The 24,451-nt window shown below is 37.2% G+C and overlaps 1 long non-coding RNA gene across 1 annotated transcript in view; it reads left to right on the top strand.

Moving 5' to 3' along the window:
- The first annotated feature begins 2,267 nt into the window (after nt 1-2,267).
- The window catches only part of LOC131200091 (uncharacterized), a 204,475-nt gene continuing 182,291 nt past the window's right edge, over nt 2,268-24,451 (top strand). Inside the window, exon 1 of the long non-coding RNA XR_009155497.1 lies at nt 2,268-2,404. This is a non-coding gene — a long non-coding RNA (uncharacterized LOC131200091). The remainder of the gene's footprint in view (nt 2,405-24,451) is intronic.

Below are 24,451 nucleotides of genomic sequence, written 5' to 3'. Positions count from 1 at the left end.
CTGCCTATTGCACTAATATTTTCCAGCTATTAGGATTTGCAACTTGTTCATTTTTAAAATAAAGAATAGCTGCAGTTTCTTTTCTACATAATCATTGTAACAATCTCAAGGCTCCAGTTACTACACAATTGATCAGTAATGGAGTGGTAGAGTGAATCTTTTTGAAAGTTCCTCTCAGCTTGCATGTTCTTAACAAACATTCAGAAATAGAAAAGAACTGCCGTTTATCAGTTCATCTATTTTCCATTTCTTAGCTGAAGGGCAAATTAAATGTAACTATATAAATATTTGCTATCTATGTATCATTTTTATACTGTTAGAACTGGAATTGGAAGCTCCTATAGATATATAATCTATTAGACAGGACCAGCTAAACATGGAAATCATGTTGCAGTTAGATTAGCTTCAAGTATTATTATAGCAAAGCAGATCAGTACTTCTTTTTGTATGTACCAGAAATCTTTTCAATAAATTATATCTTTTAGATGCCAAAATGTATTTTAAAATGGGTGGAAATGTGGTTTTAGATTTCATCAATAAGATCATTTACTGCCTTGAGCCAGATTTGATTCCTGGTTATTACATGGACAAACTATCAATTTGGCACTCATATCCTGCATTTATTACAGTATAGTTACCAATGGTATGATTAATAAAAGGCAAAATGCATTTCAGTGGTCTCTAAATGCAAATTGAAAATTCTTTCACATTGAAGGTACTGCCCTAAAACAAAATGACAGTATTTCTTAAGAAAAAAAATAACCATAACTCAAAAACTGTCCCAACAAACTTTAATACTGAGTAGCAATTACACTGAACTTGACTTTGTAATGGGGATTCAGTCACCAGCTTCAGTCAGTAAGTTTTTGAATAGAATTGTTTTCCATCTTAGATTTACATTTGACACAGAGAAATCATCCTTTCACTTCATTCACCAACACCAAGCATATGTAGACATCAATAAAGGATAAAGAAATAATTATTTCCCCTTATTTATCTCTTTTGTCTCATTCTTTCATGAGCCGGGACAAATTTGGCAATTCTGGCATTTTAAAGCATTAGGATTAGAATTTTCCAAATTGCCTGGCATCTTCCAACTGTTGCTAGTAAATGACAAAGATGGCAAAAACAGTGCAGATGTATTCATTATATATCAGTTCATTGCTCACTTGGTTTTAGAACAGATTTTAAAATTTGTTCGGTTGTTGATGTTGTAGGTTACATCTCATTTCTCTTTCCTTATTATTCATCAGACTGCCATTTGACAGCACTATGTAGGGTGGCCAATAACCTTTTAGTAAAAAGGGCAGCAGGTAAATTTTATGTTTGGTTACTGTAATTGTTTAACATAGTATTGTTTTTTTTTTAATTTATTTACATTTATACCCCGCCCTTCTCCGAAGACTCAGGGCGGCTTACAATGTGTTAAGCAATAGTCTTCATCCTATTTGTATATTATATACAAAGTCAACTTATTGCCCCCAACAATCTGGGTCCTCATTTTACCTACCTTATAAAGGATGGAAGGCTGAGTCAACCTTGGGCCTGGTGGGACTTGAACCTGCAGTAATTGCAGGCAGCTGTTGTTAATAACAGGCTGTTTAGCAGCCTGCGCCACTCAAGGACCCATTCTCATTGTGCTGACAAAGTTGCCCATTTTGGCCAAAACACTTCATCTGGGCAGAGTACATTGTAGCAATAGGAATCATTTCTTACCTTCTTATATGGAATCAGTTCTGCACTATGATGGGATGCTGTTAACGGTATTCCCAACTAGATATTCATTTGATCTCTGCTTCTCCTGGCTCCTTAGGAGTAATTACCTTAGGGTAATCTTCTGAAGTCATTGTTACTTCAGGATTGACTTAGGGAAAGGGCAAGCCAGCTGAAGCAGAGTTTCATGGTTTGTGGGAATGACCTTGGGAGACAGAGTGAAGAAGTGCTTCCTAGGGAAAAGTCCAATAGGTGTGTGTATAGTCCACAGCTGCATAATGGGTGGATAATGCAAGAAGTTCAGAAAGGGTATTTCCTAAGTTCCAGGGGTATAATGGTGATAGTTGCTCACCTGGTCATATTTTCATGTGGTGTATCTATAAGGCTGATATCAGTCATGCCCAGCTCCACTTCAGGCTAGCAACCAGGTTTGAAATAGTCCACAGCTGCATAATGGGTGGAGCAAGATGTTTGGAATGCCTTATCAGCAGGTCCAAGAAGGCTGTAAAGTTCAGCTGAAGCAATAGAGGCCAAAAGAGTTTGTGGGGGAAGGAGGAAAGAGGCAGTGAGATGAGGTTTGAAGTGCCACTGCAGCCACCTTCTCCTTCTCTGATGATTTCCAAATATCTAACTAGTGAATCTTTTCGATTGAGGTTTCTGAACTGTGACATGCAAAACCACATCCATAATGGTAAGTCATTGGAGTTTTTTTCCCATTATATCTGAACCAGATGTATTCTTAAATGAAATACTTATTAATTACAATAGGACTATGATTTACTCTACTTAGACCTAATTTAGTAATCTGATTTTTTTTCTCCATGTCTCTCTTAAAGCCACCAACATGGCTCAGTGTGTGTTGATAGTTATTTTACCCAGATTTGCTAATAAAGTTTCCTTTCCCAGAGGCCTCTCACTGGCTCGCAGTCCTGTTTTGACTTTATAGTAAATGGCTCTGGATGATGCTCAGTTTGGTCTGGGGATTTTAATTTGATTCCATCATTGAACTCCTTGTGTTGGCTCTTCTCTTATTGCTAAATTCCACTTGAATCAGCAAAGGGAGGCCAGGTTTTCTCTCTTACAAACTTCTCTCAATGAATCTTAATGAATCTGAGATGTCTTTGGACCATTCATACTGTTTAATGATCTTTAATAGACTTTAAATTTATGTGGTATGCTTTAGTTTTGGGAGGTAAAAAGTAAGCCAAGATACTTGTGGTTTTAATGGGCTATTAATTAGGAAATTGGGTGGCTTTTTGTGAAGTTTTCCTGAAAGAGCTACCAGGCTCCCAATTCTCACAAGTTTACCTAACTTCAATATACATTATAATAAATACTCAGCTTATGTGAAAATCAAAAGACAAAGTCATTCTGTTCTGCTTTTTTCCCACTATTATGGGTTACCGGATTTTTTTTTCTCTGCATAAAAAGACACAGGGAAGAATCTGATTATTGGTAGTTTTTATTTACTGATTTAAATGTTCATTTCATTATTTTTATAACTCACTTAACTGGAGCTAATATGCTTTCCTCCCTCTGTTTTCCCATGATATTAACCCTCTAAGGTGAGTTAGGGTGAGAGAGAACGATTGCCCCAAAGTCACCCAGCTGTCTTTCCTAGTTTCTAGCCAGGTCCCTTAACCAAGAGATCCAACTGTCTCTTTAAACAATTTATTAATTAAACAGTTAAACCATTAGTTTCCCATTGGGACAAGAAAGAGACAGACTTATGTAGAGCATGTCAGGCAACAAAATACATCGAGTAGTATTAATGATCCAGACCTATACATTTATCTGTTCTTTTAAATAGTTCAGTTCTATTGCTAATATACTTAATTAATACTCCAGATACAATAAGTTGATCAGGGCAACTGTGTTCTATGTCACATGAATAAAAGGTGACTGTGGAAAAAAGATTTTCTGTCCTCTGTTTCTCATAATAATAAAACAGCTTTCTCCAGGTAGGAATCTTTTACCATTTTGGCTGGGGACCATTGAGGAGAAAAATCAACTGGAGTTTGCCAAATTGAGATAGTTGTATGATATTTTTCTTACAGGTTAAGGAAATCTAATATCATTGAAAAAAAATTTGACTGTTTCCACAAGAAGTGGTGATGATTCATTCAATATGTAGTAGAAATGTTCTAGAAACATCTTAATGGCCACATATTTGAGACCAGATGGATCTCTAATCTAACCATAAGGTAACTATGAAAATAGAAACAACAAAAGAATCTCTTAAAATATAGAATTAAACATTTATCTCCAATGGGTCACTACATTTTAAGAGATACTATTCCATTTGTTTCATTGATTTTCATTTCAAAGATAAGTAATATGTATGTATGATAATTGCAGCACTGAGCTCTATTCTTTAAGTAACAAACCATAAGGCCTATTGTAGGCAGCCATATAATTTGACCATTAAAAATATTTTACTTTTGTAGCAGAAGCTTGTTTATTTTGCTCTACTTAATCTACACTGGAGCCAGAATCATATTTGATAGATTCAAACTTCTGTTAGTTTTCAGTATTTACACTGGCCAAGGTTCACTAGGGTTATGATACATCTGATGTTACACAAAGGGGTAGTTTTTCACCTGCTTTAATACGTTGGAGAGTAGGGAGTCTTCTGTGGATTTCTTGATGTTTTAGACAAACTGACTTTATCTGAAGAAAGATTTATTCATCTTAACTCTTTAGTGTCCAACCACTAATAAATAGGGATTTATACTATCAATGTATGACCATTTGTCACTTTATTTTGATAGCACACAATTGGGAATGTTGAACAGGAATGTAATAATTTAATAGCATTCCAATAGAGGGGACATATGTGCAGTTGGCACCATTATCTCAGCAAGAGTTTAGCAGGTAACAATTTATTTTGCTGATTTTTTTTGGGGGGGGGACACATCATAATAAGTAATAAACAAAACAAAACAAAACAAAAACAATGCTTAGGTTTAAATCCTTCAATCCCAGTCCTCTTTTGGCTGAAGGATGTTTGACTGCGTTTATTTTTTTCCTCTCTATTCTTTCATTAGGGTGATACTGCTGACCTCCAAATTTGTTGTCAGTAAATAATTAGAGATATTTTAGCATCCACTTCTTTATGGGATGTATAGGGCTATATAGCATTAGCTATATAGCAACTAAGCCACTATTTGCTTCTATTCAAGTGATGACACACACATTTCTGGTGTCTAAGATTGAAGAACTTCTTTTATCTGAAATGGATTTTAAAAGTGAGTCACGAATTCATCTTTCTACTTTCTTTTCTTCTAGTCAACAGTGCTTTACTGCCAACTTCCCTAAGAAAAAACATGGGCAGACAGCATCTGAGAAAAAGAAAATCAATTCTAATAATAGGCATAATGTATTTCTTATGGAGAAGCCTGATGAAATCACTAGAAATTGCATGTAGCCAGAATCACTTGTCCTTTAGCTTCAAATTTCACAACACACCTACAGTTCACACTAATCCCCTGGAAATGTTCTTCTTACTGTATATAGCTGCTTGAATATTGTGCCTCATGCAGTTCAAATGTATTGCAATGTATCGTCAAGAATATCCATAGAAAAAATATCAAAGCAATGAAAAATGGATAATGAAATATATAAAAAGATGGGAGAAGAATAGTAATATCCGAAACAGATACAACTCTAGCAGTATTTGTTAGGTGTTTTATAGAAATGAGAAAGGAGTTACTAAAATTCAGGAAATTAAATTTTGCATATATTTTTTTTTTGGTTTACATTTATATCCCGCCCTTCTCCGAAGACTCAGGGCGGCTTACAGTGTGTAAGGCAATAGTCTCATTCTATTTGTATATTTACAAAGTCAACACTTTTGTTCACTCTTGTAATGTTTTTCTGAAATTTTGTATTCATTTCTTATTTTTGTTCCCTTAAACCCAAGAGAACATTTGTCTGAGACTATAATTCTATACATTATCTAAGAATAAGTCTCACTCAACTTATTATCACTTACTTCAAAGTACCTTCACTTACACTGCATTAGTAAAATTATTAACTCTCTATTTACATTTCTATGGTATTTTCTTTTTATAACAATTATATTAAACGTTACAGTTAAAAGGCTAAGAATACAAATTTAAGACTAAAAAATTGAAAGTGTATAAAAGAATGAAAAAATAGAAAAGAAAGAAAAAGTTAAAAATATATAGAAAGAAATTACTTTTCCCATTGCAAGTAGTTTTAGTAGCTTATCACTTTCCCATAAAATACAACAAATGATCTCGTCTTCCTTTATCTCACCTCTTACTTATCTCTAAATTTTGAAAGCTTGTAGTTCAGTCCCAGTCAGGAAAAGTCGATCAAGGGTTTCCACAGATAACAATATATCTACCGTATATACTCGAATATAAGCCGATCCGAGTATAAGCCGAGGTCCCCAATTTTACCCCAAAAAACTGGGGTAAACTGGGGACTCGAGTATAAGCCGAGGGTGGGAAATGAGGCACCTACCGGTCGGCGAAACCCTCCCTCCCTCGGCCGAGAAGGCTGGCGGCTCCCCCGCCCCGCCCTCTCACTGCACCGGCAGGGCTTCCCCGCGCTAAAGCAAAAGCCCGCAAAGTTCGCGCCGGCCGGTATAATGTGAAAAAAAGAAAAAAAACAAAACTCGAGTATAAGCCGTATATACTCGAGTATAAGCCGAGGGGACGTTTTTCAGCACAAAAAACGTGCTGAAAAACTCGTCTTATACTCGAGTATATACGGTAATTTAATTTTGATCAACTTTGTATTCTTTTCTTTTACTTTTAACAATCTTGATCTTTAATCCCTTCAGATACTGTCCCACAACTTGATTTTTTTCATTTTTTTTCATTATTTCTTTCCTTCTCACAAAATTCTTCAAAACTTTACAAGTCTCTTTTATAGATACAACATAAACCTAACCCTAACCCTAACCTTTCATTTTTAAATTCAGTTTCAAATCACTCTGTCTTTCTGGTAACACTCGTTCCTCTTCCATAACATCTTTTAAACAAAAATAATCTATCCTGGGAGACATTCTTAAAATTAACTTCTGGATCCTTTGTTCACAAATATCCTTCAATGACCACTGGTTTGCCCAATTATGCAGTAGTAAGTCAAACGTAAGTGTTCTTCCCCTTTAAATTTTTAGTTCCTTCTGGCTCCTTCTAGTATCCAATCTTCCAAGTCCCAGCTTTTCATGTATTTTAAAAAATTCACAATAAAAGCATTTTTCCATAGGAAGAATTCTTACATTTTTTTCCTCAAATCCATCTGGCCCTGGTACTATTTATTAGTACTTGCTGGGGAAGAGGGAGGGAAGAGAAAGGGAGAGAGGGAGGGAGGAGAGAGAGAGAGAGAGAGACCTACAAAATAAACTAGTCCTGTCTCAGCACACATTATACTTTCTGCAAAGGAAATAAATAAATACCATACATATGCGTGGCAAATATTGTTCTATCCATGTGGATAATGCATAATGAGGATCCTAAATCGCTTTTGAAATATTTGCTACCAGATGTGATAGGGAACCTCCAAAGTCAAGTATCATTATCATCTGTCTGTTAGAAGCTGATAAACTTGTGAAATAATATAACACTTTCCCACTCTGTGCTGACAGATATCCACAAAGAAATGTGTCTCAGCATTTACTGTGACTTTTTTTTTTAATCCTCACTAATCAGAGCTGATCTCCTGCCGCATGGTACCTCTCTTTGTAACACCTACACCTTCTTTTGCTTGTTATATTCCAATGGTATGTCTTGTTAACATTGCCAGCAGAAAGGCAGACTTCAGAGGCAGCTGCATTAATTACCTCCTCAAGGCTGAAGGAGGTGATATTTTGCAACGCTTTCAGAGCAGAGATGGACCTACTGGAGAGCCTACAAATACCAGTGCCAGGTTTTCATTGTTACTATCTTTCTTGTACATGCATTGGATGACTTTTAATAAAAGATATGTTTTTAGCTGTTCTCATTGAAATATATATATATATTTCAAGTGTATATATATATACACACTTTTCCCTTTTATCGTGTTGGTATAAGTCCTGATATATTGTATTTTTTATTTTCTGTCACAATTTCACCACTACTCAAATATACTATTATATCAAAATCCTGACATTTCCTGCTGTACTTAAAATAAGGTTGTCCTTGGATGCTTTTACAACACCGCTGAATCTTTTACAAGTCTTGCAATCAATCCTTTTTAGTTTCTTTAAATGTGAGAAGTTGAAAAATTTCGTATTGTTGACTTAAAATGATCTGCCAGAGAAGAACGAAAACAGGAAATGTCTGAGCCTTACATAGATGATCAGATGAGTATAAACTAGAAAGAATAATAGTAAACATAATATAATATAATTTCTCACGTGGCTTAGTTCTATAGTCAGGATGCATATGACCTGTCCAGAATTATTCATCCTGAAGTAACTTTCAGTTATTCAATGGAATACAATAGAGAGGATTTCTTTCTCATGAGCCTACTAAGGGGCACAGTGGGGGGAAAAGCTGCTGAACTAAAATGACCTTAGTTTTGATTCAGCAGGACAATTTTTGTATTCTTATGCAAAAATTTCTCTAAGCATATAAAAACATTAAGCAAGATCAGCCAAACATGTTGTGATATTGACCAATAATTTCTAAATTAATAGCTGCCAAAAGAGCAAGGAAAGTTAATATCTGACCCATTTCCAAAAGTAACTCAAATTCTAACATCAAATGAATTAAGAACTGGCATTGCCAATTAAGTTTTATAAACAGGAGAGTTATCTTGCTTCTGAAAACAGGAAGGCCCTTCATGATTTCATCCATATGAAAGCCTATTGAAAGAAAATTAATGTAGCAATGCAAACATCCTAGGCCCAGGATTAATAACTAAATATTTGTAAATAACTATAGTTCCTAGTCTGTGATAGTGAACCTATGGCATGTGTGCCACAGGTGCCACGCAGAAACCTCAGCTCAGCTCCACCTCGCATACGTGCATGCCTCCTGCTAGGCAGCTGATTTTTGGGTCTCTGTTGCGCATGGATGGGGGGGGGCACATGCGGGCGACACGGGTGCATGCCCGTGGTGCTGGTGGGATCATGTGTGCAGGAGTAGGGGGAAGCGCAGGGGGTGTTGTGCCTAGCAGGCCTTCCTGCAGCCTCCTGGGACCAAAAACGGGCCATTGGGGCGCTTCCCCATAGCACATTTTTTATCACAGGAGGCTACAGGGAGGCCTGCTAGGCCCAAAATGGGGCGGGGGGTGTCGCACACTCATGTACGGGGTGGGAGGAGTGTAGAGGGTCATGCACACATGAATGGGGTAGGAGGGCCTGGGGGAATTGCACACGTATTGCATTATGGGTGTAGGCACGCAACAACAAAAAGGTTAGCCATCACTGTCCTAGTATCTTCCACCATTAGATTTAAAAGCTTAGCCTGCTGAAGTGATGATTCAGCAACACATGAGGGCTAGATATTCTCTACTTCTGTTAGAAGTTGCGTGAGATTTGGCTTCAGAAGAAGATAGTAATTATTGATTTCCAGAATGAGAAGTGAAATGTGGTTGGTTTAATAGAATAATCTGAGAGCAGAGCAAACTTTAAATACTTTAAACAGATAATAGTGAATATTTATATATTTTCAATATTTCAGTAACTTTTACAAAGATTTATCTAACGGATAGCTGCTTTTCTTCAAAAATCATACAAAATCATACAAAAGCAAAGGAAAAAGGATCTAATCTTTATACTAGCTTTTGAGAAGTACATTAAATTAAACTCCACCTTTTTGGGGGGGAAATGGAGACTATGCATATTAAATATTTAAAATACTGGATTTTTAAAAAATTTATACAGTATCCTGAAAGAGAAAAAAAGAGAGACTAACATTTTATAAAGCCCTTCAACGTTTCATGTCTTACTGATGGAGTAATAGTCAATATCTTGCGCTATATAATCTTTTATTTCAGTCGCAAGCTGTAATACATACCCATTACCTAAGTGTAAATCCTGCTCAACTCTAAAATTACTTCTGAAATTTTTATATTTTCACATTCAGCTATATTAGCATATATTGTAATAGCTATTAGAATAAGTTCGGGGGGAAAAACTCTTAACATCTTCATTAGTTCAAGGATCTCCTACCTATATTTCACAGACACACACCCCAAAAAATACCCAGAGAACCATTGTTTATTAAATTGTTTTGCTTCCTTTCAGAATACTTTACAAGACATCATGGGGTTACTTTGTGTAATGAAAAGCTTGCTGATATTGGATATACTAGTGAGTTAATCACAGTGAGCGATTTGAGCAATGGATGACCCTTATGCCAGAATTTAATATGCAAAATATACTATTCCTTTTCAAATAGGAACTTGATTCCCTTTGTCCTGGGCTCAGTTGGAGAGTTGATCTCACAAAATGGCTTTGAGTAAGACTAATACTAACAGGGTTGTTTATTTAATTAGTTAAAAGGATAAAATCCCTCTAACACGGCTGATCAGAGGTCAATTTGAAAGGTCTCTATCCAAGTATTGCCAGACTTTAGTGGTTGAGGCTTAATAATAATCTCTAGACTTCAATTTCCTACTAATAAAGGGTAATATAATGTATTGTAAGCCCTCTTATTTGTTCAGATCGTTTTAACCACTGTGGAGCTAATATGCAACAACTGAACAAACAGTGACCACACAGGTTCCATATTTAGCCATACATATGACTTTTGATGAAAGAAACCGTCCACTGGGACACAAATCAAAGATGAGAATCATTAAATGCATACCACCCAACTCTTTCTTTTAAAAAAAAACACTTTAATATTTTGTACAATTAAACAGTTTCTATTGATTGATTTATTGCTAACTAAGATTTGTACAAAATTTGGATATTTCAATGTAATAATAATAAAACTATTATTATTCAATAATAATTGAATAAATGTATTCAACAATAAAATTTAGGGAATTATTTCAAAATCTACTTTAAATGAATACATTACCTTTAGCTATCTAGCTGCATTTGACATAAAACTGTTCTTTTTTTAAGTTATACAGTTAAATCATATAGTTTGGTTTTTAAATAAAGTGTCATTAGAATTTATTTATGGAACAGCTGCTCAAATACATAAGTACTAATGTAATAATCATTCAGGGACTACTATAATCACTAGGCAAACATATTATTATCATTACCATTATTCTAGTCTCTGAAATTAGTTCACAGTATTGTGTGGTGAATATGCAGTGCTATGCGGCATATGACATTGCATTTCAGTTAGAAGAGTTACTATCAAGGCGTATATCTGAGCTGGAGCATCCACAGGTATGATCCATAATGTCATACTGGCAGGCTGCAACACACATTGAATCCCTGCCGATTATTTACATGCATATGACATACATTTATAAAGCTTTGATTGCCCAATTGCACCCACCATTTTGAGGTCTCCCACCATCCAGGTGGATGTCCCTTTGAGTTACATTTATGATGTAGCAAATACCTAAATAGAGAAAAGAAAGTAGCCATATTTGTGAGACATGAAAACATTACAGATGTGGGATGGCACATCTCAATGAAACCGCAAGAGTTCCCTTTTGTATAATTTTGAAACTCATAGCAGACAAAACTTGTTCAAAAATTACATCCAATAGATACTGCAGATCTGGCAGGTCACAATTGATTCTTCACATTTAAAACTCTTTAGTATCTGTCAGGTGTGCCTCCATTCAAAACTCAAGAAAGAAAAAACCCAACTCCATGTTTGTAGATAAAGGTACTTTTACTGAGTATGAACTGAATGCAACGAAGGAAAAGCAAATTCTGAGGCAATAGGCACAAAAATTACATATTGAAAGCATCCCTAAATCCCTCCCCCCAAGGACCGAGGTTGAGTGTCCAATCCACATCTCCCCAAGGTGTCCTGTGGGGTACTTCTTCAGATGGCCCCATCTATCTGGTATGCCAGAACGGTTGATCTTGACAACTATCAGCTCCCTCCGCAGCTGCTATAAGACTGTGAGAATTTTCCTCCCTTTTTTGAGACATTCCACCAGTTCACTTCCCCCCCCTCCCAAATACCAGCAATGCCTCCCCCCTCCCATTACAATGGGAGCCAAAAGCAAGCAAGCATCATAGAGGCTGACATTAGCTCACTTTTTTTTTTAAATGCACATAAAATAGAAAGCTCATTTATTGTACTTTTCTTCCTCCACCATGACCATGGATTTCAAATCACAAATAATTTTCCTATAGATTGAATTGGATGCTGACTTGTGGTCATTCTTACTTGGAAAGCACCTAGTGTATTTTTTCACTAGGTTTTATTCTTATTTTCAGTTTCTTTTTTATCCTATTATTAATGTTAATTCCCTCTAGACAGATTAACATTTTAAGTCACAAAGTTCCCTTGGTGAAGAGGAACTGGGGCAAGGAATCAATACTAAAGAATCTGATTGGGCACTGTGAGACATGTATGTCTGTCAATAAATTTCTAGTAAAACAGGCAGCAAATTTCCACACATCAGAGAGGAAACGGAAAGGTTGGTCTTGTTCACCTTTAATTTATTGGAGTTAAAAAAAGATTGCAGAGTCCAATCTGAGTTTCATTGCCACCAATTCTTCCAAGCTTTAGGGCTTGTGCTGGAGCCCATACTCAGAGAACTTCTTTCTCTGCAGAATATGTGCGCTGGCCAACAGTGCCTGGTTGTATGTAGCTTTTAGTTGTTAATTAAGGTGTTGATAGCTGGCTGTTAAATCGTTGTTAAATTGTTGTTAACCCTTGTGCCACTGCAATCTCAACTCCTAAGTATCTCATAAGCTGGTGGTCAATCAGCACTCCTGTTGAATGAAAAAGGACCCATTTCAATAATTTCTCTGACTATCTTTATCCATGCTCAAACAACAATCATAGAAGCTGCAAATCTGAATGTCCTTGTTCACTGCAGTGTAAGGCTACCAATGACTTCAGGTCTCTTCATCTAACTGCTCACTTGTGTTCTTGCAATCTTGCTTCCTCCCCATTTTTCCCACAGAGTCACACGGAATCTGGTAAATGACATTCAAAGTTTCTGCCATCTCTAAAAGATCTTTGTAGTGTTTGATATGCCCTTGTAGGGCAGCCTCTGAGTGGTGGCAATATGCAGATCTCAGAAGTTGTGTTCAACTGCTTTTGAATTTTTTTAAATATATGGCAAGGTGTTCCATATAGTTGTTTTTGTACCTTCTTTCTTTCTTTCTCTCCCGAGCATATTTGTGATAAATGTGAATACCCATTCAGTCTAAATTATTCATGTAGGTATCAGTTGTTTTGCTTGCTGAGTACTACAGTGTGTTCTCATTCAGCCGCTTAGTGTTCTGATGCAACTCTTTATGTGACAGTGAATGGTTACTGCTGAAGCTCAGAATGCGTGGAGTGTTGGTAGCCTTGCAATATATTTAGTATAACATTTCAATATAAATACAATGCATAGAGCAGCTCAGCGCACATATTCCAGAGGGAGAGTAGTTCTCTGTTGATAGTTTCCAGCATGAGCCTGAAGGCTTGGAAGAATAAACCTTTGGTCCTGGTGACCGATTCAGATTGAATCCTGCAACATTATTCTAGAAAACGTATATTTACTTTCATTTGTCAGGAAACACTTTCACACAAAGTAGATATTAATTATCTTCCAAAATATATTTTGCAATGCCTCTATCACATTGAACACAATATAATACTTCTCAAAACTTAATGCCCAAACGATTCAAAATATTTACAATTTATAAATTTATGGAAGTTCCATTTTTATTCTGGTAATGTAATAAATATGCTAAAAAGATTTGAAACATTAAACAATAAACACAAATGTGCCCAAGCTTAGGACTCAAAAATATTGGCCTCAGATAAAATATAGTATTCAATATGTTAGTCAAAGTTATCTTGAATCATGAGGCTTTCACAATTCTGTTTACTTAGCATCTTATAATTACGTAATAGCCAAATTGCTAGTTATACAGTTTTAGAAACTGAGTGAATGTTAGCTACCGGAATTATCTAGTGTTCATAATATTTTAGAACATATTATGAAACATAAAAATATAATTATGCACAAATTTACAGGAATGTTTCTATCAAGAGATTATCATAATTTCTAAAACCTACTTTTATAGCTGCACAAGCAGCAAGCTATTTTATTTATATAGCAATTTATAAATTAAAGTGTCATAAAAATATCACCAAATATCAAAATCACAGGCAGAAATTCTTAGCTAGTTTATAACAGCTATGCTCTCATTATAGGATGTTTCCAAAGACTTGAACACATAACAGCCAGGTGGAGAACCAAATTCCAGGATGAATCGTATTTCAATAACTGCTAAGTATGAGTATACTTAGTATTATTTTTATTTTTACTAGCATTCTTTCACTTCAAGTGGCATTCAGTGTCATTCTTTTACATCAAAATCCTACACAACCTTCACTCAATACACCAAAACCCACTTTAATTTAATATTTTTATGTAGCAATTGGAATGCTCAGTAGAAATAATAAACGTAAAGAGACATACTAAAGTGAAGAGTGCAATTTTTGGAGGAAAGTATTCTGTTAGCTCCGATAAAGGAGAATATTTGTAGCTCAGGGTGGAAATGAGAGATCCTTGGTGGTCTCTAAGCTTCGTTGTTTTCTTCAGATGTTTCATTACCCAACTAGGTAATATCATCAGTGGTAGTAAAGAGTTTAGTTTTGTTCTGTCTCCTTCCCCACTTCAGACCCACGAGCTGGCCTTCAGCCAGTGGATTCACAGCTCTTATCAGTCCTGGCAGAGAAATCGCAGCTGCCTGCCAAAGTTCAAACAAATGACTCATGTAGCAAGACTTTCAGCTCTTTTTGAAACGGATCAGCTAAACTTTGCTTCCCATGGAGTGAGAGCAGTCCCAAAGCTCCTTATATATCCTGTGCAGAAGCCCCACCCTTCCTTTTGATGACGCCGCCTCTCTAATCTTCTGAAGCGCAGGTCAAGCCAAGCTTGATTATTATTATAAGCTGGGTCTGAAGGCGTAGCCTGGGGAAGGGAGGAATCAGGGGATGACGGCCTCATTACGTCCTCCGACTGGTCTGGTTCTGGCTCCTGGAGCCAAGCCAAAGGAATCAGTGCTCCTGAGGTAAGCCTTACCAGAACTTTCCCCTCACTCTCGAAGTCACTTTCGGGCATGGGGCCAGGGTCGGGGGCTGAAGTCACAACAGGTTTGCTCTCAATTTATATTCTAGTGGCTTGCCCTGTCAGAGTTGGTGGGAGCAGGGGTGGGTTCTACTTACCTTTACTACCGGTTTGCATCGTGCCCACGCATGCGCAGATCACTTTTGATGATGTTCGGATCAGTGGGTGGAGTGTCCTGCCGGTTTTACTACCGGTTCTATAGAACCTTGGAGGTTCTTTGGGTAAGCTTGTTTGGCAATGATTATGGTATTGTTTACTTCTTGATTGTGTATTGTTCACTTCTGATGTTAATCTTGCAAATGAAAGCAAATATATGTGTCCCAGGATAATGTTGCAGGATATTAATCTTGGTGTTCATTTATGCTATCTGGATGTTGATTGCTGGTGGGGAGATGTTTTAGTCTTTCTATTCCCATTTTTGATAGTTGGTTGTCTCCTCTACAAGGTATGTAAATGTTATTTATGTCTATGTGTCTACTGATGGCCATTTTGCAGAGTGCCAGGTTTCCATTCTCTAGTGTTTTTGGACTTGGCTTGGTCTAGTATGTTCACAATTTCCCAGTTGAAACTATGGTTACATCTGTCCATGACACAACATGGCATCCTTCAGTCTCAAAAGACTATAGTATCGTGCTCTGGAAACAGCATCTGGTGTGACTAAAAAGGCCAATTCAAGAGTGACAATCCCTTCCACACTGAGGGCAGATACATTCTGTCCCCTGCCCAGCCCCCAGATTTCACTGGTTCCGGGACTGCCTCTTCGCGTCAGCCTGCTGAACAAATGTCTCTTCGAATTGGAGAAGGCCATGCTGCATCTTTAGCCTCCAAGCTGAATGATTGGAGGTCAAGGTTTCCCAGTTGTTAATGTCCATTCCCAGGGCCTTTAGGTCCGTCTTGCAGATATCTTTATATCACAGCTGTGGTCTCCCTCTGAGGCACTTTCCCTGTGCTAATTCTGCATACAGGAAATTTTTCGGAATCCAACCATCAGCCATTCTCACGACATGCCCAAGCCAGCATAGACATTGCTGTTTCAGTAGTGTATACATGCTAGAAATTCCAGCACATTACAAGACGGCGCTATTTGGAACTTTGTCCTGCCAGGTGATGCCAAAAATATGTTGGAGACAGCGCATATGAAAAGTGTTCAACCTTCTCTCTGCTATGCGTAAAGGGTTCAAGACTCACTGCAGTACAAGAGTGTGCTCAGGATGCAGGCTCTATAGACCTGGATCTTTGTATGTTCCATCAGCTTCTTATTAAGCCATACTCTCTTTGTAAATCTGCAAAATGTGGTGGCGGCTTTGCCAATATGTTCATTCAGCTCATTATCTAAAGAAAGAATGTCAGAGATATTTGAGCCGAGGTATACAAAGTCATGATTATCTCCAATTCTTGTGCAGAGATTGTAATACGGGGAAGTGAATCCACGTCCTGACCCATGACTTGTGTTTTTTTCAGGCTGATTGTTAGTCCAAAGTCTTGGCAGGCCTTGCTAAAACTGTCCATAAGTTGTTCAAGGTCTTCAGCAGAATGAGCAGTGACAGCAGATGGCATCTGTCCATACGTTGTGAAATTAAAGATGTTTTATCATGTCTTCTAATCGATGCATTCTGGTCGTCTTCTACCTGTTTATCCTATGTAGTAGCTATTGTAGTCTTTACACTATATGATGTAATTGACTCATTTTTTTCTTTCTTTTTTTTTTTTTTACATTTATATCCCGCCCTTCTCCGAAGACTCAGGGCGGCTTACATTCTTCTGGGACTGCTTTGCCTATAGTTTTACTTAGGATGTTTTAGAGGGCTTTAGTTGGTTTGTGTACTATGCTGATTCAATATGGTTCTAACAGTCTGTTGCTGGTTTCTAAGTGTTATCCTTTTTTACAACTTGTCTTAGATGTGCTGAGTGATCAAGTACTTTTTGATGAAGTTGCATAGATATTTGTTTTGTTGGAAACAGTTGTATAGGTTGTATATAAAAAGAATTTGTTTCCTTTTTCTGCTGTTCAGGGTGTCTTTTTTCTTTGGAACGGAGAAGCTCAGCCCTCTGTACCTGGCCATTTTGCCTCCCTCACACCATACGGTCATTGGAAAGGACAATGTGACAACCGCTGTTACTGGAAGTGCCTGGAGTTGCATACAGTCAACTTCTGATATGTAGATACATAGAGTTTGTAATGCACTGGAATTGTTCAACTTGATTTGGGTGCATTGTATGGCTCTAAAGCAGGGGTAGTCAACCTTGGCTTTAAGACTTGTGGACTTCAACTCCTACAATTCCGCAGTCAGCAACTCTTAAAATTGCCAAGTTTGAATACTCCTTTTGCCTTTTTCCTGAGCTTGGGGGAAGTTATAAATTATAGTATCATTGCAAATAATTCATAATTATTATGAATTTCATAAAGAAATATGAAGTAGGGTATACCTGTATCAACATGAAATGATTTCAACTCACACATATGCAGCTTTGGATAATTTTCTTCCAGAATAAATTGTTTTTATTTATTGACGAAAATAATTGGAAACTACATATCTGGGAACACAAAATTATGTGAACCTTTGGTAGCAATAACTGCAATTAAATGTTACTGATAACTGTTGATCAGTCGGGCACATCAGCTTGGAGAAATTTTAGCCCATTCTTCCTTACAGAAGAATTTACAGCTTTAACTCGGGGATGTTGATGGACTTCTTTACATGAACTGACCACCTCATATCTTTCCACAACAGGAAGGATTAAAGTCAATAATATTTTGGACATTCCAAAATATTAACTTTCTTCTGCTTTAACCAATAATTAATTGTACAACTTGTGTGTTTTGGATTGTCTTGCTTCAAAACCTTTTCTTCCAGTAACCCTTTCTTCCACTAATCTTCTGGCTTTCTAACTCAATATTATTTTTGGAGATCAGTGGCTTTCTTCTTGCAACCTTGCATGCACATTTTATTTATTTATTTATTTATTTATTTATTTATTTATCAAGACCATATTAGCTAATTTACATAAGTATAAGCATGAATTGAATACATAAAATAGATACAAGTAGAAAAAACATTAGGGAAGGGACAGTAGGCAGGCTGGTACTCTTATGCACACACCTACAGACCTCTTAGGAATGGGGTGAGGTCAACAGTAGACAGTTTTAGATTAAAATTTTGGGGATTTTGGAATGAAACCACAGAGTCAGGTATTGTATTCCAGGCATTGACTACTCTGTTGCTGAAGTCATATTTTCTGCAATCGAGTTTGGAGTTCACTTTAAGTTTGTATCTATTGTGTGCTCGTGTATTGTTGTGGTTGAAGCTGAAGTAGTCTTTGTAGGACTTTGTAGCAGATAATTTTATGAGCTACACTTAGGTCATACCGAAGACGGTGTAGTTCTAAGTTTTCTAGGTCCAGAATTTCAAGTCTGGTGCCATAAGGTATTTTGTTGCGAGCAGAGGAGTGGAGGACTCTTCTTGTGAAATATTTCTGGACATGTTCAATTGTATTAATGTCCGATATGCAGTGCAGGTTCCAAACAGATGAGCTGCATTTGAGAATTGGTCTAGCAAATGTTTTCTATGATCTGGTTGGTAGCGTAATCTTACTGGAGAAGAAGCTACGCAAGGTTAGGTTTACAACTCTTAATGCCTTTTTGGCGATGCTGTTACAGTGGGCTTTGGCACTTATATCATTTGATATGAGTACTCCAAAGTCCTTGACAGAGTGAGGGTTATCTGTGAAATTTATTTGTGTTAGATCGTTGTAGTTATTAGTGGTATGACTAGGGAATGTTGGGCATGAACCATTGCTGTTTACAAAGACCGAGCCAAAGAATGTGTTAAAGAGGTTTCCTTTAACTGCTTCATCATTGTATTCTTTACCATTAGGTCCTTTTAGGGGTGGTATGGATCTCAAGTCTTTAAATTTGTCGTTTACAAAATTATAGAAGGTGTGATTGGATTTCGTGCGCAGAACGTTTTCTTCTCGTTTGATCTGGTAATTGGTGCATTCAGTTTTTATTTGGTAGCATATATTTTTGTAGCGGCTTTTAAAGTTAGCTACAGAGCCAGTTTTGTTTTTTTACCAGAGGGATTTTTTTGGAGCTTTCTTATTGATATGGGTAATTTGTTTTTCCTGGTTTTGGTGGTGATTTGTGATACATATAGTTTAATAACTCCATTGATTTTGAACAAGAAAATCTTATAATGATCTTCGGCAGTGTTACAGCCAGAGAATAGAATTTGCCAATCAAGAGATGAGAGGTCGGTGTCTATGAGATAATAGTTGGCTTTTCTGAAGTTGTAGTTGGGTGTCCCATTATTTTGGTGATTTTTGTAAAGGCATATATTGAGACAAAAGTCAAACAGCCGTGGTCACTGTTGGAAAAGAGTTATTTTATTTGTAGTCCATAAATTGAGTTTAAGCTGTTGCAGAAGATGAGGTTGAGGCAGTTGTTAAGTTTAGTTTTGTTAGTTACTTGTTGATCTAGATTTGTAACAGTGTTGTATAGGGTTGTATGGATGGGTTCAGTGTACATTTGTTTATTGTCCAATTACTAAGAGGTAGGTTGAGATCAGCAAGAAAGATGAGAGGGTATAGGCAGGAGGCTACCCACATTAATAGTGAAGTTAACTTGTTCACATGTGCGATATCATAGTCAGAGGCTCTGTAACATAGTAAGAAGTGAAGAGTGATGTTTAAGGATAGTTCACAGATTATAGTTTCCAGAAGAGTGAATTCATGTGCAATTTGAATATTTTTTAGGTTTAATGACTTTTTGTAAAAGATAGCTACTCCACCCCCTTGTGGGTTTCGCGGTCAGACCAGTAAATGTGAGAGTCTCTTACTGTGATAATGGAGTCAGGGACGGATGTGTTTAGCCATGTTTCACAGACAAATATGATGTCAAATGTAGCAATATTTAATAAAAGGAGGAGTTTGGGCATTTTGTTTACTATACTTCTTGCATTTATTAGTTTGCATTTGAGGTCAGTAGTGGTTGGTATTGAGGAAGTAAGGGGTGTGCATACCTAGTTTTGGATACTTGTTGGATGGATGTTTTGGGTGATGGGGGGTTGGATGTTGGGGGATTGATTGTGGGTCTTACTTTTTATGCAGTAAGCACGGTAGTCACTGTATAGATTTCTGTCGGTTGGTCTTGGAGTCTTTTGAGTTCTGCACCGAGTTCACGGGAGCGGATCTGTTGTAGTAGGGATACATCAGGCTATGATCTAAGTTTGCTGTGGTTCTGGTTGGATTTGGCAACTGAATTTATACTGTAAATGAACTTTCGTTTGATGGTCTCATTTTTGCAAATGACTCTATAGAATCATGGGGCCACTGAACCATCACTGTTCTTATATTCTGGGCCATCTCTGGAGACTTTAATGATTTCATTGGGGAGACGGTTGGTGTTGATGACTTCTAATGATGTTACGAACCTTTGTGATATCTGGTTCATTGGTGACATCTAATCCAAATAAGATAGCATTTTGATGTTTTTGTTTTTGCTCAATGGTATCTTTAATGAGTATGCAAATGTTGGTTGGTTGGTTGGAAACTCTTTGTGATTTTGGTTGTGGTTAAGGTAATGGTTGTTGAATTGGGATAAGATTTTGATCTGTTGAATTTTCATTTTTCTGTGCTGTATTTTTTTTTTAAAAAAAGACGTAAAATGTGATTTTAACCATGCTAGTATACACCAGTGGTAGGTTCCAACCAGTGTTACCACTGGCTTGCTTCATGCATGCACTATGCTTGCAGGCTCACCAAACTTGCACCTCATGCAAGCACACTGAATTCTGGAACAGCTGAGGTATGGCAATCTGCTCTGCCGCGCCTTTCAGCTTGGCTAAAAAAGAAGGAATAAAGGTAGGTATAGCGCAAGGGCGGATGGGAGGGCCCAGATGACGGTTGGAGCGAACCTGTTCTCTCTCATATCAACATCTCGGCTACCAGCTCTCCCGAACCAGGGAGAACCGTTAGCAGCCCACCACTGGTATACATGCTTCTAAACTTGATTCTATGGCATCTACAGTTGTTTGCTGTGTCTTTATAGTTGTTGACAGGGTCCATATACCATAGGATATGGACCCTGTCAGACAATGGCAATCAAGCTATCCAGTTTTGGTATACAAGGTGGACATAGATATGGAAAGGAAGGAGTTTCTAGTAGAAAATTTGCTACCTGTTTGCTTATTCTCAGGCAGGTGTGGTGGGTGTATTTGGCACATACACGGCATTTCTTGAATTCATCATATTCATTGATAGTTTCATTACATTTATAGCATGTGCTGGAATCGTTGGGGTCATTGTTGATCTCTTTCATTTGTGGGCATTTGGTGGTGGAGTTTTTGGAGTTTTTGCCTGGCATGGTTAATGATCAATGTTTGTCAAAATTAATTAATCAATATCAATAATAAAACAATGATAAATCAATGTCTAGCAAATTAATTAATCAACAAGTTAATTAACCAATAATAATAAATCAATGTCTAGCAAATTAATCAATCAATCAACAAATCAATTAACAATCAGTGTGTGGTTAATTAGTATTACCTGACCAGTCCAATAATTAAGTAAATAATTTGATTTGATTTTAATTTCTAGCTAGATTGCTTCCTGGAGAGGTAGAGGATATTGGTGGGGATTTTGAGGTAGAGGATATTGGTAAGGATTTTTAGGCAATGGAGTACTTTTGTGCAATGGAGTACTTTTTTGTTCAGGGGCTTCAGGGGCAGTTAATTAATTTAGTTTGGGGAATGGAATCTGGGAAGAATCAGTTAGGCTGCTCAGAAATCAGTGAGTCAGTGTCAGGGGTATCAGGTATTTTTGTAACAGAAGCCTTGCCTTGGTGCTGGAGATGAAGCTCTGCCTTGATTTTGTGGTGGGAAGATGATCCAATGATCTAGTGATCTCTCTCAAATGTTAGGGATCTTTTTCACATGATGGGATCTCTTTTTTTGGAGATCTTTGTTCTTTGCTATTGTTCTGATGGTGGCATAATGAACACTGTTATTTGCCAATGCAAGTGTAATGGCATGTGGAAATGGCTTTTAGAGACAGGGAGAATAGAAGCAACCAAGAATATTATCTGTTAAAAGACAACTTATTGCACAGCAAGAATGTGGGCAGGGCATACCCTTATCAATTTCTTTGGCTGTAAAGAGGATGGATGGGGGAAGGAAAAGTATTTTCATACTTGCAATATTAATTTAACTTTGCAATAAGGTAGAATTAGCTCATCCTGTCTGATCTACCTCACAAAACTGACAGCAAAACAGGCAGTTAGTGCCTTAAACATTACCTTGGCTTTTTGAGACCTCCCAAGTATTACACATCTTGGTTGCTCAACAATTCCTGGGGAGAGTAACAATGATGTTTAATTGCTTCCATTTGCACACAATCTGCCTGACAGTTGGCTAGTAGAATCAAAATTCTTTAGAAATTGTATTCTAACCTGTCCCAGCCTGGTAAACATCAACAACTATTGTTGTTTTTTCATAGAATCTCAGAAATTTCCTTTATTAGAGCCATGACACACTTCCTGTGCTGTGAAGATCAAACTTTTACAATGTTACTCTGAATTCTGCTCTTTAAATTAGGCAGGATCCCATGCCCCATAATCAGGACACCTGATTATCTTCCCATTGAATAAAACACCTGATTCTAATTTCCTCTTCAAATGAATTGATAATTCCAGAGTTCACATATTTTTGCCATACATGAATATGTAACTCTGGATCATTTCCATCAATAAATAAATGAACAAGTATAATGTTTTTGACTCATTTGTTTAATAGGTTCTCTTTTCTGGTTTTAGAACTTAAATGGAAAACAGATCGCATTTTGGCCTGGGGACTCAATGGGAGAGATTGATTGGCTGCTAGATTGACAACAGACTCCACCTCCCCCCTTGTGTTCTGCTCCCCACACACCCATCTTTTTTACTAGTCATTTTGATATATTTTCTTTGTTTTCTTGTTCTATTATTTTACTTTTGCTTCATTTGAACTTCCTATTTATTTCTTCATTTTTTTATGGTTGTGAGCTATCTAAAGTAGCTCATTGGAAAGTAGGTAGAAAATAAATTTAATAATAATAATAATAATTCAGGTCATATTTCTGCAGAAATATCGAAAGTTCAAAATTATTCACAAAGCTGTAAACACCATTGTAGATAAATGACATGCTTGTCATTTAACAAATGTGACCCTAGATAGAAAAAGAGGTTAGGTTAGGTTTAGGTTAGGTTTATTTGATTTTTATACCGCCCTTCTCCCAAAGGACTCAGGGCGGTTTACAGCCAGGATAAAAACAACAAGATACAAAAATTAAGAACAGATTTAAAAACAAATATTTGAATTGGCTAAAAACTTCTAAAATCCAATAAAGAACCCCATTTAAAAACCATTAGGCCAGTCCTGCACGATGGAATAAAAACGTTTTCAGCTCGCGTCGAAAGGTCCGGAGATCAGGGAGTTGGTGGATCCCTGGTGGTAGTTCCTTCCAGAGGGTTGGAGCCCCCACAGAGAAGGCCCTCCCCCTGGGGGTCGCCAGCCGACATTGCCTGGCCGACGGCACCCTGAGGAGGCCCTCCATATGGGAGCGCACTGGTCAATGGGAGCCTATCGGTGGCAGTAGGCGGTCCCGTAAATAACCCAGTCCTATGCCATGGAGTGCTTTAAAGGTGGTAAAGAAGTTGGTAAAAGAGACATTTGCAAGGCTGTTTGAATGCAAATACCTTCATATCTGTGGAAGAAAATGTATAGAAAGGAAACTGGCCTGGGTACTTACGGGACCACCTGCTGTTACCTTATGCCTCCCACCGACCCGTGCGCTCTCACAGAGAGGGACTTCTCAGGGTGCCGTCCGCCAAGCAATGTCGGCTGGCGGCCCCCAGGGGAAGATCTTTCTCTGTGGGGGCTCCCACCCTCTGGAACAAACTTCCCCCGGGTTTATGCCAAATACCTGACCTTCGGACCTTCCACCGCGAATTGAAAACTCATCTATTTATTCACGCGGGGCTGGCCTAAATTTTATCTAAAATTTATTTTTATTGGTTTTAAATTTATTATTAATTTTAATGGGGTTTTTAATTATATCTGGCCATTTATAATAAGTTTTTTAATTAGTAATTTAAATTGTATATTTTGTACTGTTTTTATCTTGGCTGTACACCGCCCTGAGTCCTTCGGGAGAAGGGCGGTATAGAAATTGAATAAATAAATAAATAAATAAAAATAAAAATAAAACTGTAGTTTGACTATAGTGCCACATCCATGTTCACCATATAAAAGAAAAGATGAAAGACATTCCATGTAGAATAAAGGCATTTTTACTGCAGCAGAATGATTTTGCTTCCATTTTTAAACCAGAGGGAGATTTAATAATGGTAGCTGCTCTATTTCAAGCATACCTCAAAGATGAAGCGCAAGTATTAAAGAGGACAGTAATGCTGAAGTTAATAGCATGTAAAGTGGCAACAAACTGCAGAAGCCATAGAACTGAAGCTTGAAGGAAATCTGAAAGAGGCATGCAATACCTAGATAATTTTTGCTTG

This window comes from Ahaetulla prasina, chromosome 5, assembly GCF_028640845.1.
Source record: "Ahaetulla prasina isolate Xishuangbanna chromosome 5, ASM2864084v1, whole genome shotgun sequence".
NCBI classification, from domain to species: Eukaryota; Metazoa; Chordata; class Lepidosauria; order Squamata; family Colubridae; genus Ahaetulla; species Ahaetulla prasina.
Note: the sequence above shows the minus strand (reverse complement) of the source record. Positions and strands in the feature narration are given on the sequence as shown.